Source organism: Canis aureus, chromosome X (assembly GCF_053574225.1).
Source record: "Canis aureus isolate CA01 chromosome X, VMU_Caureus_v.1.0, whole genome shotgun sequence".
Classification (NCBI taxonomy): Eukaryota; Metazoa; Chordata; class Mammalia; order Carnivora; family Canidae; genus Canis; species Canis aureus.
In genome coordinates, this window is record NC_135649.1 from 117233082 (window position 1) to 117245571 (window position 12490).

Below are 12490 nucleotides of genomic sequence, written 5' to 3' on the forward strand. Positions count from 1 at the left end.
AGTCCCTCAGATATTACATCCGTTCTCCTGGTATGGAAGTTGGGAAGGGCGACAGGCAAACCGTGTGTCTCTTTTAAGAGCTTTTCCAGAAGCCCTTCATGGCAGCTTCTATTGAAATTCCATAGGCCATGCAATTTCATATCCCTACCCACACCTGCAAGGGAGACTGGCAGATGTTCCTCAGCGGGGCACCTTTCTGCCACCAAATACACTGAAGCTCTGTTGGGAAGATATGGGGGGAAGATGGATATTGGATTGACTTCCAGTCATCTCTGCCGCAGGATCTGTATCAGAGATCCCTGCCGATGTAAGGAGTGTCTTAGGACTGTGCTGCTTTAGGTGTGTTCTTTTGCTTTTCCTGGAATTAATAATAGTATCACCTTTTGCTTATATCTCTGTGTACCTGTTCATCCTCGAATGTCATCTATCAATATCATTTCTTGCCCTGGAGACCTCAGACCGGAATTGTCCATCTTCCTGCTACCGCTTAGATGGGGGGTCTTTCTAGGACTGCCACATCTACCATCTTTGCTTCTCTTTATGTTGGTTTCCCTGTTTTCGGAGTCCTGTTGGCTCCTCTTTCTTGGTTTAATTCCCTCCTTTTGCTAAGACATATCTTCGAGTAGATTCCAAAGACAGAGTAGAAGGGATGCAAATATTTTGAGTCTTTCTATGAAAAAAATCCCATTCCATCCTGACATTTGATGAATACTATGACTTGATACAGAATCACCAGTTAGAAATCCAATTCATCTCTGGGAAACAAACTAGGAGGGGTGGAAGGGGAGGTGGGCGGGGGGTGGGGGTGACTGAGTGATGGGCACTGAGGGGGCACCTAATGGGATGAGCACTGGGTGTTATTCTATATGTTGGCAAATTGAACACCAATAAAAAATAAATTTATATAAAAATAAATAAATCTCAACCCAGTACTTAAAAAAAAAAGAAATTCAATTTATCTCAAAATTACATAGCTCTTACCTTTCCAGTGTTGCAGTTGAGAAGCACATAATAAATCTATTAGCAAAATTTCATCATTTAGAGAGAAGAGAGCCTTCTACTGATGGCTGTTTTGAAATTGTCATTATTATTAGTTGCAGCAATTCAGTAAACATTTACTGACTAATTGACCATATCCTGTGTGCTTGTTGTTATTAGGGATATACAACAGTCCATTGGCTAGGCTATAGTACCAGTTATTCACTCAAACTCTAATCTAGGGGTTGCTGTGAGGACATTAGTAGATATGGTTAGCAGCTATAATCAGTTGACTTTACGCAAATTAGACTCTTTGAGAATGTGGGTAGGCTGCATCCAATCAGTTGAAGGCCTTAAAAGCAAAACTGAGGTTTCCCTGAGGAAGAAAAAAAATTTTTTTAAGATTTTATTTATTTATTAGTGAGAGACAGAGAGAGAGAGGGTGGGGGGGCAGAGACACAGGCAGAGGGAGAAGCAGGCTCCATGCAGGGAGCCCGAAGTGGGCCTGGATCCCCGGTCTCCAGGATCAGGCCCTTGGCTGAAGGCAGTGCTAAACCGCCGAGCCACCCGGGCTGCCCAGAAGAAGAAATTTTGCCTCAGAACTGTAGGATCAGCTCCTGTCAGCCTGCCCTATGGATGTCAGACTTACCACTCCTCACAATCACAGAAGCCAAGTCCTTGAAATAAATTTCAAGATATATGTTCTATATCCTACTGGTTCTATTTCTCTGGAGGACCCTGACTGATACAGGCCTCACTGACCTCAGAGCCTAGGAAAGGGGTTAATAAGACAAGTACAAAATAAATTATTATAATAGCTTTCTTCTTGCAAATTTAAGCACAAAATTGTAGCAAAAAAAGTAGATGACTTAGAAATTGAAGAATTACTTCGGGGAAGTAGGATATCAGCGTGTTGACATGAAGCAGAAGGTTTAATTGGGAGTGTAGAGAATATCTGACAGCAGGAGGAGTATATAAAAACCATCGCCAAGCTCATCCATAAACCTTTACCACCTTACTAAGAGGAAGGTAATGAAGGATCAGCCATATTTAATCCATGAACAAAAACTAGGAAACGTCAAAATATTTCACCTTTAAAAGCAGAAATTATTAAATAGTTATGATTAAAATTTTAAATAGCAAGATTTGTTTTAATTGCTTAATTTTCAAGTGAGGAAACATCAAGTTCAGTGTATTGAAAACCCTGACCGGTGACCAGTTAGTCAGCTCTGGGCTGTCTGCGAGTCTGCCCTTAGGGTACGTTCTCCAAAACCATTTCTCACAGGATGCCTCTTCCTTCTGTGTTTGTATTCACAGATTTCTTTCCTTCTTTCCAGAGTCTGTCATCCAAAACATTCGCACAAGCAACAGTTACAACAACCTTTCCCACTCATCCATCAGGTTGCTACCACAAAGTACTACAGACTAGGGGGCTTGTAGACAACAGACATTTATTTCTCACATTCTGGAGGCTGGAAGTCCCAGATTAAGGGGTGGGCACATTGGGTAGAAGGTAAGAGCCTGCTTCCTGCTTCAGCCAGCTGTCTTCTTGCTGTCCTCATGAGGTGAAGGGGTGAGATAGCTCTCTGGGATTTCTTTTACAAAGAACCAGTCTCATTCATGAAGCTCCACCTTCGCCTCCCAAAGATAGCACCTCACCTCCTACTCCATCACAGTAGGGGTTGGGATTTCAACAGAGGCATTTTGGGAAGGACACAAACATTCAGTCCATAATTTGCCCAACTCTCCCCTGAAAAATGTGGGCCTTCAGGTGTCAGTTGGTTTACTTGAAGTCCATCAGCCAGCTCACCGGCCACAATGACACCAAAAATGGACTCCAAATGGCATCTATGACCTGTGCTTCTGTTAAGCCACAATGCTTCCATCAGCCAACTCCAGGAAACAGGCGTAATGAGTACCTACACCCAACGAGGAGAAACTTGTTGCTGTTCTGTGACATCCTGTAAGAATTCTAGATGGGCTTTTCTTTTTCTAACCAGGGCCTTGTGTTGTTGTTGTCTTAAACTACCTTGACCAATTACTTCAAGTACAGCATTCCTCAGATTTTCCTCTGCTGCCATAGGTATAAAGCAACTGGGTTTCTGGAACCTCTGAAGGAGACGAAATACACTCTCTTCATAGACCCAGAAGACTGCGCTCTGATTGAGCACACTTTCCAGGTGGCTGACTAGGCAATTTCACCTTGGTTTTCACTGACTTTTAATGGTGCATCCTGATGGGTATTTCTTTTTTTTTTTTTTTAAACATTTTTTTTTATTTATTTATGATAGGCACACAGTGAGAGAGAGAGAGGCAGAGACACAGGCAGAGGGAGAAGCAGGCTCCATGCACCGGGAGCCCGACGTGGGATTCGATCCCGGGTCTCCAGGATCGCGCCCTGGGCCAAAGGCAAGCGCCAAACCGCTGCGCCACCCAGGGATCCCCTGATGGGTATTTCAATAAACTGTACAAAGTTACTGCTGGTCAACCATTATTTACTTATACAAATGCTGATCCCATGTGCTTTGACCCTGATAGAACACAGAAAGACGGGGCATGCATCCTGCTAGTTCTCCTGTGAGGTGCCAGGCGAATGCCCGCCCATGTCCAGTAGGGTCTTCCCAGGGCCAACTGCCTAGGCGCCTATGTGACATTGACTGTGCGGGTCTGTTTATAACCGAATCTGCACATAACTACACAGGACTGTTGTCTAGGCTACTTTTTAAGGAATATCCGTCAACACTGCAACATCCCTTCAGCTGTCATTTGCAAACACTCTTTATCACACACTGCAGGAGAGGACATCTTCTCCTTTGGTCAAGCATGTTTCTTTACCTGTTTCACTTTACTTGCTCACACTGGTCCCAATAAGTGGATCGAATGCTCACTTAATGGACAACCCTCAAGGGGCCATTTATTTCATTTAGAAGTTTTAAAAATTATACCAAAAAAAGAAGTTTTAAAAGTTATATTTGTTTATTTATAAATGAAAAAGAGTTCATTTTTTACACCACCCACTTTCTTTAGGCGTTTCCGGAACACTTCTGGAGACAGCATATTTTACTTAACAAAAAGCAGAGTAATCCTAATCCCAAACAAGTGATTCCTGGTACAGCAATTTATAACAATAAGATCTTGGGTTATTTCCATTGTCTCAGTGATCTTGTCTGTCCACCTTAGCCCAACAATGGTGATGTCTACTTTTTTGATATTTTGGTGGAGAGAAAATGGTGCGTGTTTGCAAAGAACCTGGCAACGTGCTTGCTCACACTAGGCAACATGCTTGCTCACACTAGGCACTCGTAAGTGCTGTTTGTTAAAGACACCACCAGTAGCATTCCTGTCTTTGTGCATAACGAGAAGAGAGTAGAGATGATCATCATCAATTACTGTCTCTCTTACCAGTGGAAATGCCCTTCCATATACCTCTCAGAGGTTATTGTATATATTCCTCCTGGAGATCTTTGTAATCAATAGCTGATAGGATGTGCAAGTTTGTGGATGCAAAAGCGTGTGATGCCTTCATATAAAAACATAAAAAATATGGTGTCTCACAAATACATCCATGAAGCCGAGGCTCTGTTTAGAACAGGCTTCTAGTCTTTCACTCTGGTCTGTTTATGGTGCTCAGATGTGGGAGTTTTAGGATGGAAGATGGCATTATGCTTATTGTTTTCATAAGTACAGAATAGATATAACATTATGGTAAAAAGGTAACCGTAAGAGTTTCAGTTTCTGTGGATGAGGCAGTGGCAGCAATCAGATTGGTGTCCGTGTCTCGGAGAAGCTGCACATTGCATTGCGTTTTCTCTCTACGCACATTGGTTGACCACCTGCTACACAGCAGGTACAGTGCAAGTGGCTGGGGTTACAAGATGAATAGGACGCCATCCTTACCCTTGAGAGCGTTACAGTTTAACAGGAGAGAGACTCGAGAGTATATGATGACAGTACCGCAATGGAAGTGACAGCAGAGGTGTATTACGAGTTGCTCAAGCTGGTGCTTATCATCTCCTGATTTGGCACCACTCTTTCCAACTTGGTGTTCGGTGTCCTCATGGTGGGAAAGGAGGGAGTGTTTACACTATGGAAATTGGCAAAGGCTACTACAAATCCTCAGAGGTTTTTTTTGTTTTTTTGAAAGCTGGTTGTTAAACATTTACCAGCACACCACCTGGGTGTCTGTGAACTGCTTTATGAGCATAGAGAAGGGAAGGGATTAATCTGTCCTGGGGCATTGGGGAAAGCACAGAAGAGGGGGTGACATTTGACTTTGTAGGGTGGTAGGGGAGTAGGCTAAAGGAGATGAAAGATGGTTGGAACTGTGAAAGGGCACAGTGATGGTGAGAGCAAATCCCAGCTCACATTTACCTTTGGGATGATGACTGCAGAAGGCAAATGCAGTTGTCACAGAAGCTTCTGTTGAAGGTGAGAAATTAGATGTGCCTTGGGATTTAACTGGGGTGATACAGAAAGCCAGCGGCTCTGGGTAGCTCCCTATGTCCTGGGGCTGAGGGCATACCTGGGATGGTATGTCTCAAAGTGAATCAGAGTCCTGTGATGGTGGGACCAAAATGTGGATTCCCAGCCTCTTCCTCAAACCTACAAATCAGATTCCCCTGGAACAGGAGCAGACCTTTGGGATTTGCATTTTTAACAATCTCCCCAGAAGTTTCCTCACACACTCTAGGTTGAGAACCAATATTCCAGAGCCAGTACATCCATGGTTCTCAATTTGGTGTGATTTCACCACCGCCCCCCCCACCCCGGAGGACATTTGGTAAATGGTTACTATTGTGTGTCATGGCTGTGAGAATGCCACAGGCATCTAGTGGGCCTAGACCGAGGTGCTGTTCAACACCCAACAATGTACAGCACAGCACCCACCGTGGAGAATGATCCAACCCCAAATGTCAGTAGTGCTGAGGTTGGTCTAGGTCATAAAGAAGGGCTTCAAAATAAGCACAAATCAGCTTATGTCACTAGGTGGGGCCTTAGCTTACAAAGGTGGGGGGCTGGGGTGGGTTTAGGGACCTCCGAGTCCAGATATTGGGCGGCTGCGTTTTCACAGAACTGGGCAGAGTTCATACCTACTAAGCCTGTGTAGATGACGCTCTTGAAATTGCCCATTCATGGTCTGCTAACTTGTTATTTTTAAAAAGATTTTATTTATTCATGAGAGACACACACACACAGAGGCAGAGACACAGGCAGAGGGAGAAGCAGGCTCCATGCAGGGAGCCTGACGTGGGACTCGATCCAGGGACTCCAGGATCAGGCCCTGGGCTGAAGGCGGCGCTAAACTGCTGAGCCACCTGGGCTGCCCTAACTTGGTATTTTTGCCTCTGATACAGGGATTTAAAAATATTCACTGAATTACTCTCACAAAATTTTAGTCACTTCTTTGGGGAGGGGGAGGAATGTATATATACTACTGGCGCTACACAAAGTAGTCTTTGCTCGACTTGCACTTTTTTGAAATTCAAAGGTAGATTTGCATTGAAATCACACTGGTTAAGAGTTGAATTAAGTTACTGTTTATGTAGAGTCAAGAAAGCGAACTTTGGGACTTCTTTTTAAGTCCGGGTTTAAGTTCTACTGAGAGGATGGCCAGCTAGGTCCCGGTTGGTTAATAAGCTCAGCAGATCAGCTCTGTTGGTAAGGCAGCCGCAGTGAGCAGTAGGTACACTTACCTTAGACATTTTCTTCTTAAGGAAACATCAGTGTTTCTTTTTCTAGTAACAGTATTATCTGAAATCATGCCTCGGGCCCTCAACAGATAGATTCTTGGTCCTTTGTTGCATTTCAACAGATTTGTGTGCAAGTTCCCATTTAGATTTGGGTTTGTTTGTTTTTTTTTTTTTTTTTTTTTTAGACTGGAAGTACAGTTCATCTATATGGAAATGAGGCAGGTGCCTGTTTGAGTTAAGGTGTTCTGCATAACAATCTGGATTCCTCCCTCCTCCCGACCCCCCCCCCCATCTTTGCCAAAGTAGCAGTTGGTGCAAAGACACCCTTTTCAAGATATGGGTGGGCCCTGAATGTTGCACTTTTCTGGCCAGAGTAGTTGTGCACCTTCCAAATGCTTTCGTGCTTTTTAAGGAGCTCCTAAAAGCCAAAGGCCTTAGGGCCCGGGCTAGCTGAGTTAGGCTTTGAGCCGATCCAGAGCATGGAGATAAGAATAGAACTCATCCTTTACTTGGGGAGCGTTCGCAGCGTTTCCAGCTGCTTCCAGCCATTTAAATCCCGAAAGCTCTCTAATCCTCGCGGAGGCAGCATTTCTGGCTCCCAGGACCCACCCCTTTCTGCTGATTGGCGGGGCTCCTCTGGGGCCCAAGCCAGCCACCTACGACGTCTCTGAGACCCGATTTGAAATAAGAGCCAGGCGGTCCTCGCTTCCCTGAGCCCGACTTTTCATAGGCTGGGAAGAAAAGCTTGAGAAACTTGACATTGTCTTGGGCAGAGTGCGTGTAGCAACAGATCAAAGAAAAAGGAAGAAAACGTGCTCTTTGCTGCCTGTGGATCTCCCTGAGTTGCTTTTGTCTTGCGGGCTTCTGTTGGGTTTGGTGTTTCCCCTCTGAAGACCGCGGCGTGGGCTTCGAGGCAGCTCGCTCCCTGCCGGATGGGTCATGGAATTCTAAACATGAGGCAGGTAAGCGCCCGGGGGCCGCGAGGGCGGCGCAGCCGGGGACCCCCGCGACGGTGCTGGGGCTCGCCGGGTAGCACATGCCCCTCCGAGTCCGGCCTTTTGCCCTGGAGACGCGGCTGCATTTTCCGAAGGGAACCCGAGAGGCCTATTTTCAGAGCCCCCCCCCCCGCATCCCCCAACCCCCTTCTACCCCCTCCCCACTTTGCCTCTAACGGTGATTGGTGATGTCAGCCAGTCATTGTAAGGGGCTTAAAAGCGGTTTGTAGAATATGTAAATCAATTCCAGTTTGCAGTGGCTGGAATGTATTGTGCAGGATCCATCTCGAGCTTTTAGCCTCCATCCTGCGCTTCGGATTAGAAGAAAGATAACCGAATATCCTGAAAAAGAATTACACGGGGCGTCTTATCTCATTTCGGCTTCCCACTCTGAGCACTTAACTGCGTTTGCGGCTGAGAAGGCGGAACCGGCCTCAAATGAGCACAGACAGCCCTTCCAGAAAAATGCAGATTAATTTTTCTGTTCCAGCAGTTTTGAAACTGTGTTGCTTCTGGACGTGAGAAGACAACCCCGAAGCAGTCTGCTGAGCAAGGCTCGGGATTACTTAAAATGAGTCTTTCAAAGGAATTCTAAGCAGGCGGCTCCTTCCGTGGCTTCGGGGCAGAATGATAAAATTCCTTATCAGCCCAGGCAGAGGTTTACCATTAAGGAAGGAAAAGAAAAAAGTGGGTGTACGAAGCCAAGGGTGTAATAGCCAAGGGTGCAATTTCCAACTTCTTCCAACTCACGGGAGACTCTGATGTCAGTATGTACACGGGAAGACCCCTGCTCCTAGAAAGGGAAGACGAGACTGGGAACAGGCTGCTAGGCTGCCCAGGGCAGACAATTACTAGAGGGTGTTAATTGCTTTTGCCAGTTCTCAACAAATCTGGGGAGGAAAAGTTAGCATCTGCCTCACCACCAGAAAAGCTCTGCCTTTTTTTTTTTTTTTTTTTTTTTTTCTAAATGGGTTCGGCACCCCCCGCCCCAGCACTTTGGGATAAGTGATTTGCATAGGAAGCCAACTTTCCCTTTTGGGGCGGGGGTGGGGGGTGGTTTAGAACTTTCTCTCTGTTTCCTGCCGCCCCGGGCGGTGGTGCGGAGCCCCTGCTGAACGCCGGGCGCGAAGACCCTCCGCCGCTTGTGCCCCAAGCAGGCGTGGTAGGCAAGTTCCCGTGAGTGCAGAGAAGCACATTTACACGAGCAAGTACCGTGTGTGTTTTCAATGAATTGCCCTTGCCTCTCTGGACACTGTGGGGCCAAGGCTCACTTGCTTTCAGTTGTGCAAACCCACAACTGACCCCGTTCTTTTTATGCGGGGTGGGATGGGGGAAAGGAGCAAGAGGCCCAAATGGAAAGGATCTAAAAGGCAAAAGAGGAGCGCAAAACATTTTTGACAAAGGTCCTTAGCTGGAACAAAGGAGTCATTTGATCCTGTGCAGGGCCACCTGTCCTCTCCTTGGTGATGTCTGAGCTCAATTTTCAGAATCCCTGTTCCCACACAATCCCTGTGGAACGGCGGCACTCCCCGTGCCTGATGCCAGAGGCATGCTGTCCGGCTTGGCATGACTTCCCCCATGCCTAGCTCGCTGTGGCATTCGCGTGAATTGGAATTCAGCCCGGTATTGAAGTTTTAAGGGTACGCATGTAATAACTCCTTTGTTACTTAGTGAATGAACGACTTTTTAATCCTCTGACTCTGTGTGTCTAATAATTTTCTGGCCTGTTCGGAGGGTGCAGTGGGGGTGGGATGTCTCAGGGTGGGGGGGGGAGTGGGCGGAAGGGGGGCAGAGGGGGAGACTCATTGCTCACCCAAAGAATCAGGGCAGTCCAGCGTTTCAGGAATCTAGCACGTTGTTCCACAGCAGCCAGAACAACAATGTAGAGGGGATGGTGGAGTTATTGGTGTGGATTAATCCTAACTTTATTTGAGTTTCTCTTGGGGCAAACTGCTGCATCCAGGCTGGGTGAATCGCACCCACCAGCCAATTTGCCATCCCAGCCCGGCGGCCCCAGCGGGATTTGCAGCGTTAACTATCAAGCAGGTCCGTGTGTCATCAGCTCAGCAATGAAATCCAATCTCTTCTTTGCTGAGGAGTGATCCGTCCCGAGGGCTGCACAACCCTGAGCAATGGTGCGGCAGCCAAGAGACCCCTGCCACGTACCAGGCATAGCAGGTAGCCAGGAGCTGCCAGCAGAGTTAGAAAGCTGCCTGCCTGGAGATGAGATTCAGAGGGATTTTGCTTTCTGCCAAGGTGGCAGGGAAAAAAACCCCACATAGAAGGGTAATATTATTTAAGGGTTCCTAAGGTCACGCTGATTTAGGACAAAAGCAAAGTGTAAACCTGGTTTGCCTTTATCAGGAAGTAATTTCAACGTGTGTGCCAATCTTTCTCTGCACTCTGATCATAAATGGGAAACTTTCCTGAAACTTCCTTGAGAAGGAATTTGCTGTGTTCCCAGGCAAAAGGAAAGGCATGGCCACCTGTTGTAGAGGCCCAGCCAAAAACAACAGGTTTGCCTGTGGCATTCCCGCAACTGCAAATATCCTCCCCAAATAGCGCACCACTCATTGTCCCTGCACATGAGAAGAACAAATAATTCTTTCTCGGGCTGGAAAAAAAAATCAGCTTCTCCAGACAACTGCCTACCAGACCTATTTTGTGTTTTTAATATCCTGATGACTTTCCAAAATGCTCTAGGAGGAGAAGGTGCCCACTCTGATCTCTGATAGACTAAAACAAATCATCGCCTTACAGGGTGCCTTCCAGTGTGAAGGGAAAAAATTAGGTAGTTAGCCAATGCTTCAAGCAGCTGCTCAATTCTTGCAGAGCTAGCGTGGTGCTATTACAAGGAAGCTGTGACTCGCCTGTTTTGCATTCTTCAGATTGGAATTAAAATGCCCAAGGACATCTGGTTTAATAATGAATGTCTTTGTATTAATCTTTCCTTTGAGGATTAGGAAGTCCTTTACGAACATGATCTATTTATTCTCTGTCACATCCCCAGGAGAGAACGAGGTGGCAGTTTGATCCTCATTGAACAAATGGTGAGGTGAAGGCAGAGAAGGGGGAAGCATAAAAGACACACAGCAAATTAGGTGCGCTTCTGTCCTTGAATCCTACCCACTCCGAAAGACAGGCTACCTGTGAGCCCGAGGCTCGGAATCAGAAGTGACAGGGCTTACAACAGGACCCTCCTACAGCGTCCTTTTTCTTACCGGTCTGTAACCAGCACGTAGCGTCCCAAGTATGTTTTATGGTTCCCTTCATTTGAAAGTCAAGCCTATAAAAGTTTAAAAGGCATTTCTGTTCTCATTTGTCCCAACATCGAGATAGAAAGATATGGTAACTAACCGGAATTTCAAATATGTATCTGAGAAATGTTCCCTTTCAACAGCTGTTTCAAGTTTTTGCACGTGGTTTGGAGGTTGGTTTGGAGGTCCAGGGTCTTCGACACGCGTTGAAATGTTCATGCCTTCCCTGCTCTCTCTCCCTTGCAGGGAATTTATTAACCATAGGACTTGCTGTCAATTAAAGCTTCTTATTGGTCGTTTTGAAATATTCAAGTTGGCTTTTCCTTGCCATTCGTTAGGACATGGGTTCGTAGTTTGCTTGGCTATGGCCCGCATAGGCTGTGGGCAAATCCTTTAATTGGTAGGTGCATGTTATCCGCAGACATTCCAGCAAGTTTTAAGGCTAAGTGTGTATGTGGATGTCTCCTGGCTTTGATCCCTTGTGTGGTAAATAGACATCCAAGGTAGCTATGGCAACCTGGCCTGCGCGGTGTTTTGTGAAGGGGGGGCGGGATTGGTCACCCGACAAAGAGTAATTTAATTTGTTCGATGAGGAAAAGGTGAGGCCGATCAGGACATTTTTAACCCGCACGATCTGAGGATCCCAGTTCATCCAAATCATGTGGATTTTTTTCTCGGTGGGCAAAAAGAATGAGTGGTTAGCCACGACCCAAGTATTCTGCAGATGAAATTTAAATGCTTTCCAGTCAAACGGTTGCTACTTCCAAAAAGCAACTTATGAAACGAAAGGGAAAGCCAACATATTACATCAATATCTCTGTTGTACTTGGTGTGAGCTTTTGCATTTTGAGAATTTGGTGGGATTCTCGAAAGAAAGGCCGCAGTCCGGTTGGGCGGTGTGCATTTCAGTTATCCACCTGCAGAGGTCAGGCTTGAAGTGTCTATGACGGAAGGCCGGTGGACGCGCCGCTGGGAGCCAGATCAGAGTCCAGGAGAATTGCCCTGCTTATTTGGAACAATTAGTTAGCGATTCTTTAATCTTGTGACCAAAGCCACGATGAAAATGAGTTCATTCAAGGAAGAGAATATCAAATACTCTGTGATTAAAGAAAGGGCTACAAAGCCAGGTCAAACAGGAATCTAATCTCCCATTTAGATATGGGATGGTTTTATCAACATGATTCTTTCTGGCTCATTATCAACTCCTTTTATTTCACATGAAACTCATCTCGGGGGTTTTGTTCTAGAAGGTTGCTTGCCTAGTTTTACGACCTGGCACGTCCTAGAAATTTATTTCAATGAAAGGACAAAATATTAGGGACCCATCTGGATCCACAAGATCCCCGCCCCCCTCCCCCCACCCCCCACCCCGGAGGAAAATATCCCTCAGACACAGATTAGGATGGTTAATGGCCTCCAGAAAGTCTGGTCGTGTTAAAGAGGTCAGAAAATTGCGGCACTGGAAAAAAAATGTTTAGAGAAGACTTTCCTAAAACAAAACCAAACAAGCAAACATAAAACTAAGAACTTATCTGCTCTGTGCTATGAAAGAAGTTTTGGCTTAAAATGG

General features: G+C 45.9%; 1 protein-coding gene across 5 annotated transcripts in view; it reads left to right on the top strand.

Moving 5' to 3' along the window:
- MID1 (midline 1) overlaps window positions 1-12490 on the top strand; it is a 346318-nt gene that overhangs the window by 182135 nt on the left and 151693 nt on the right. For 3 of the 5 annotated variants that reach the window (XM_077890025.1, XM_077890030.1, XM_077890031.1), the window contains exon 1: window positions 7352-7630. The exons of the other annotated variants lie outside the window; for them this stretch is intronic. The gene's annotated coding sequence lies outside the window, so the exon portion shown is untranslated. Of the gene's footprint in view, window positions 1-7351; window positions 7631-12490 lie in introns of those variants that run through there. 5 annotated transcript variants of the gene reach the window in all.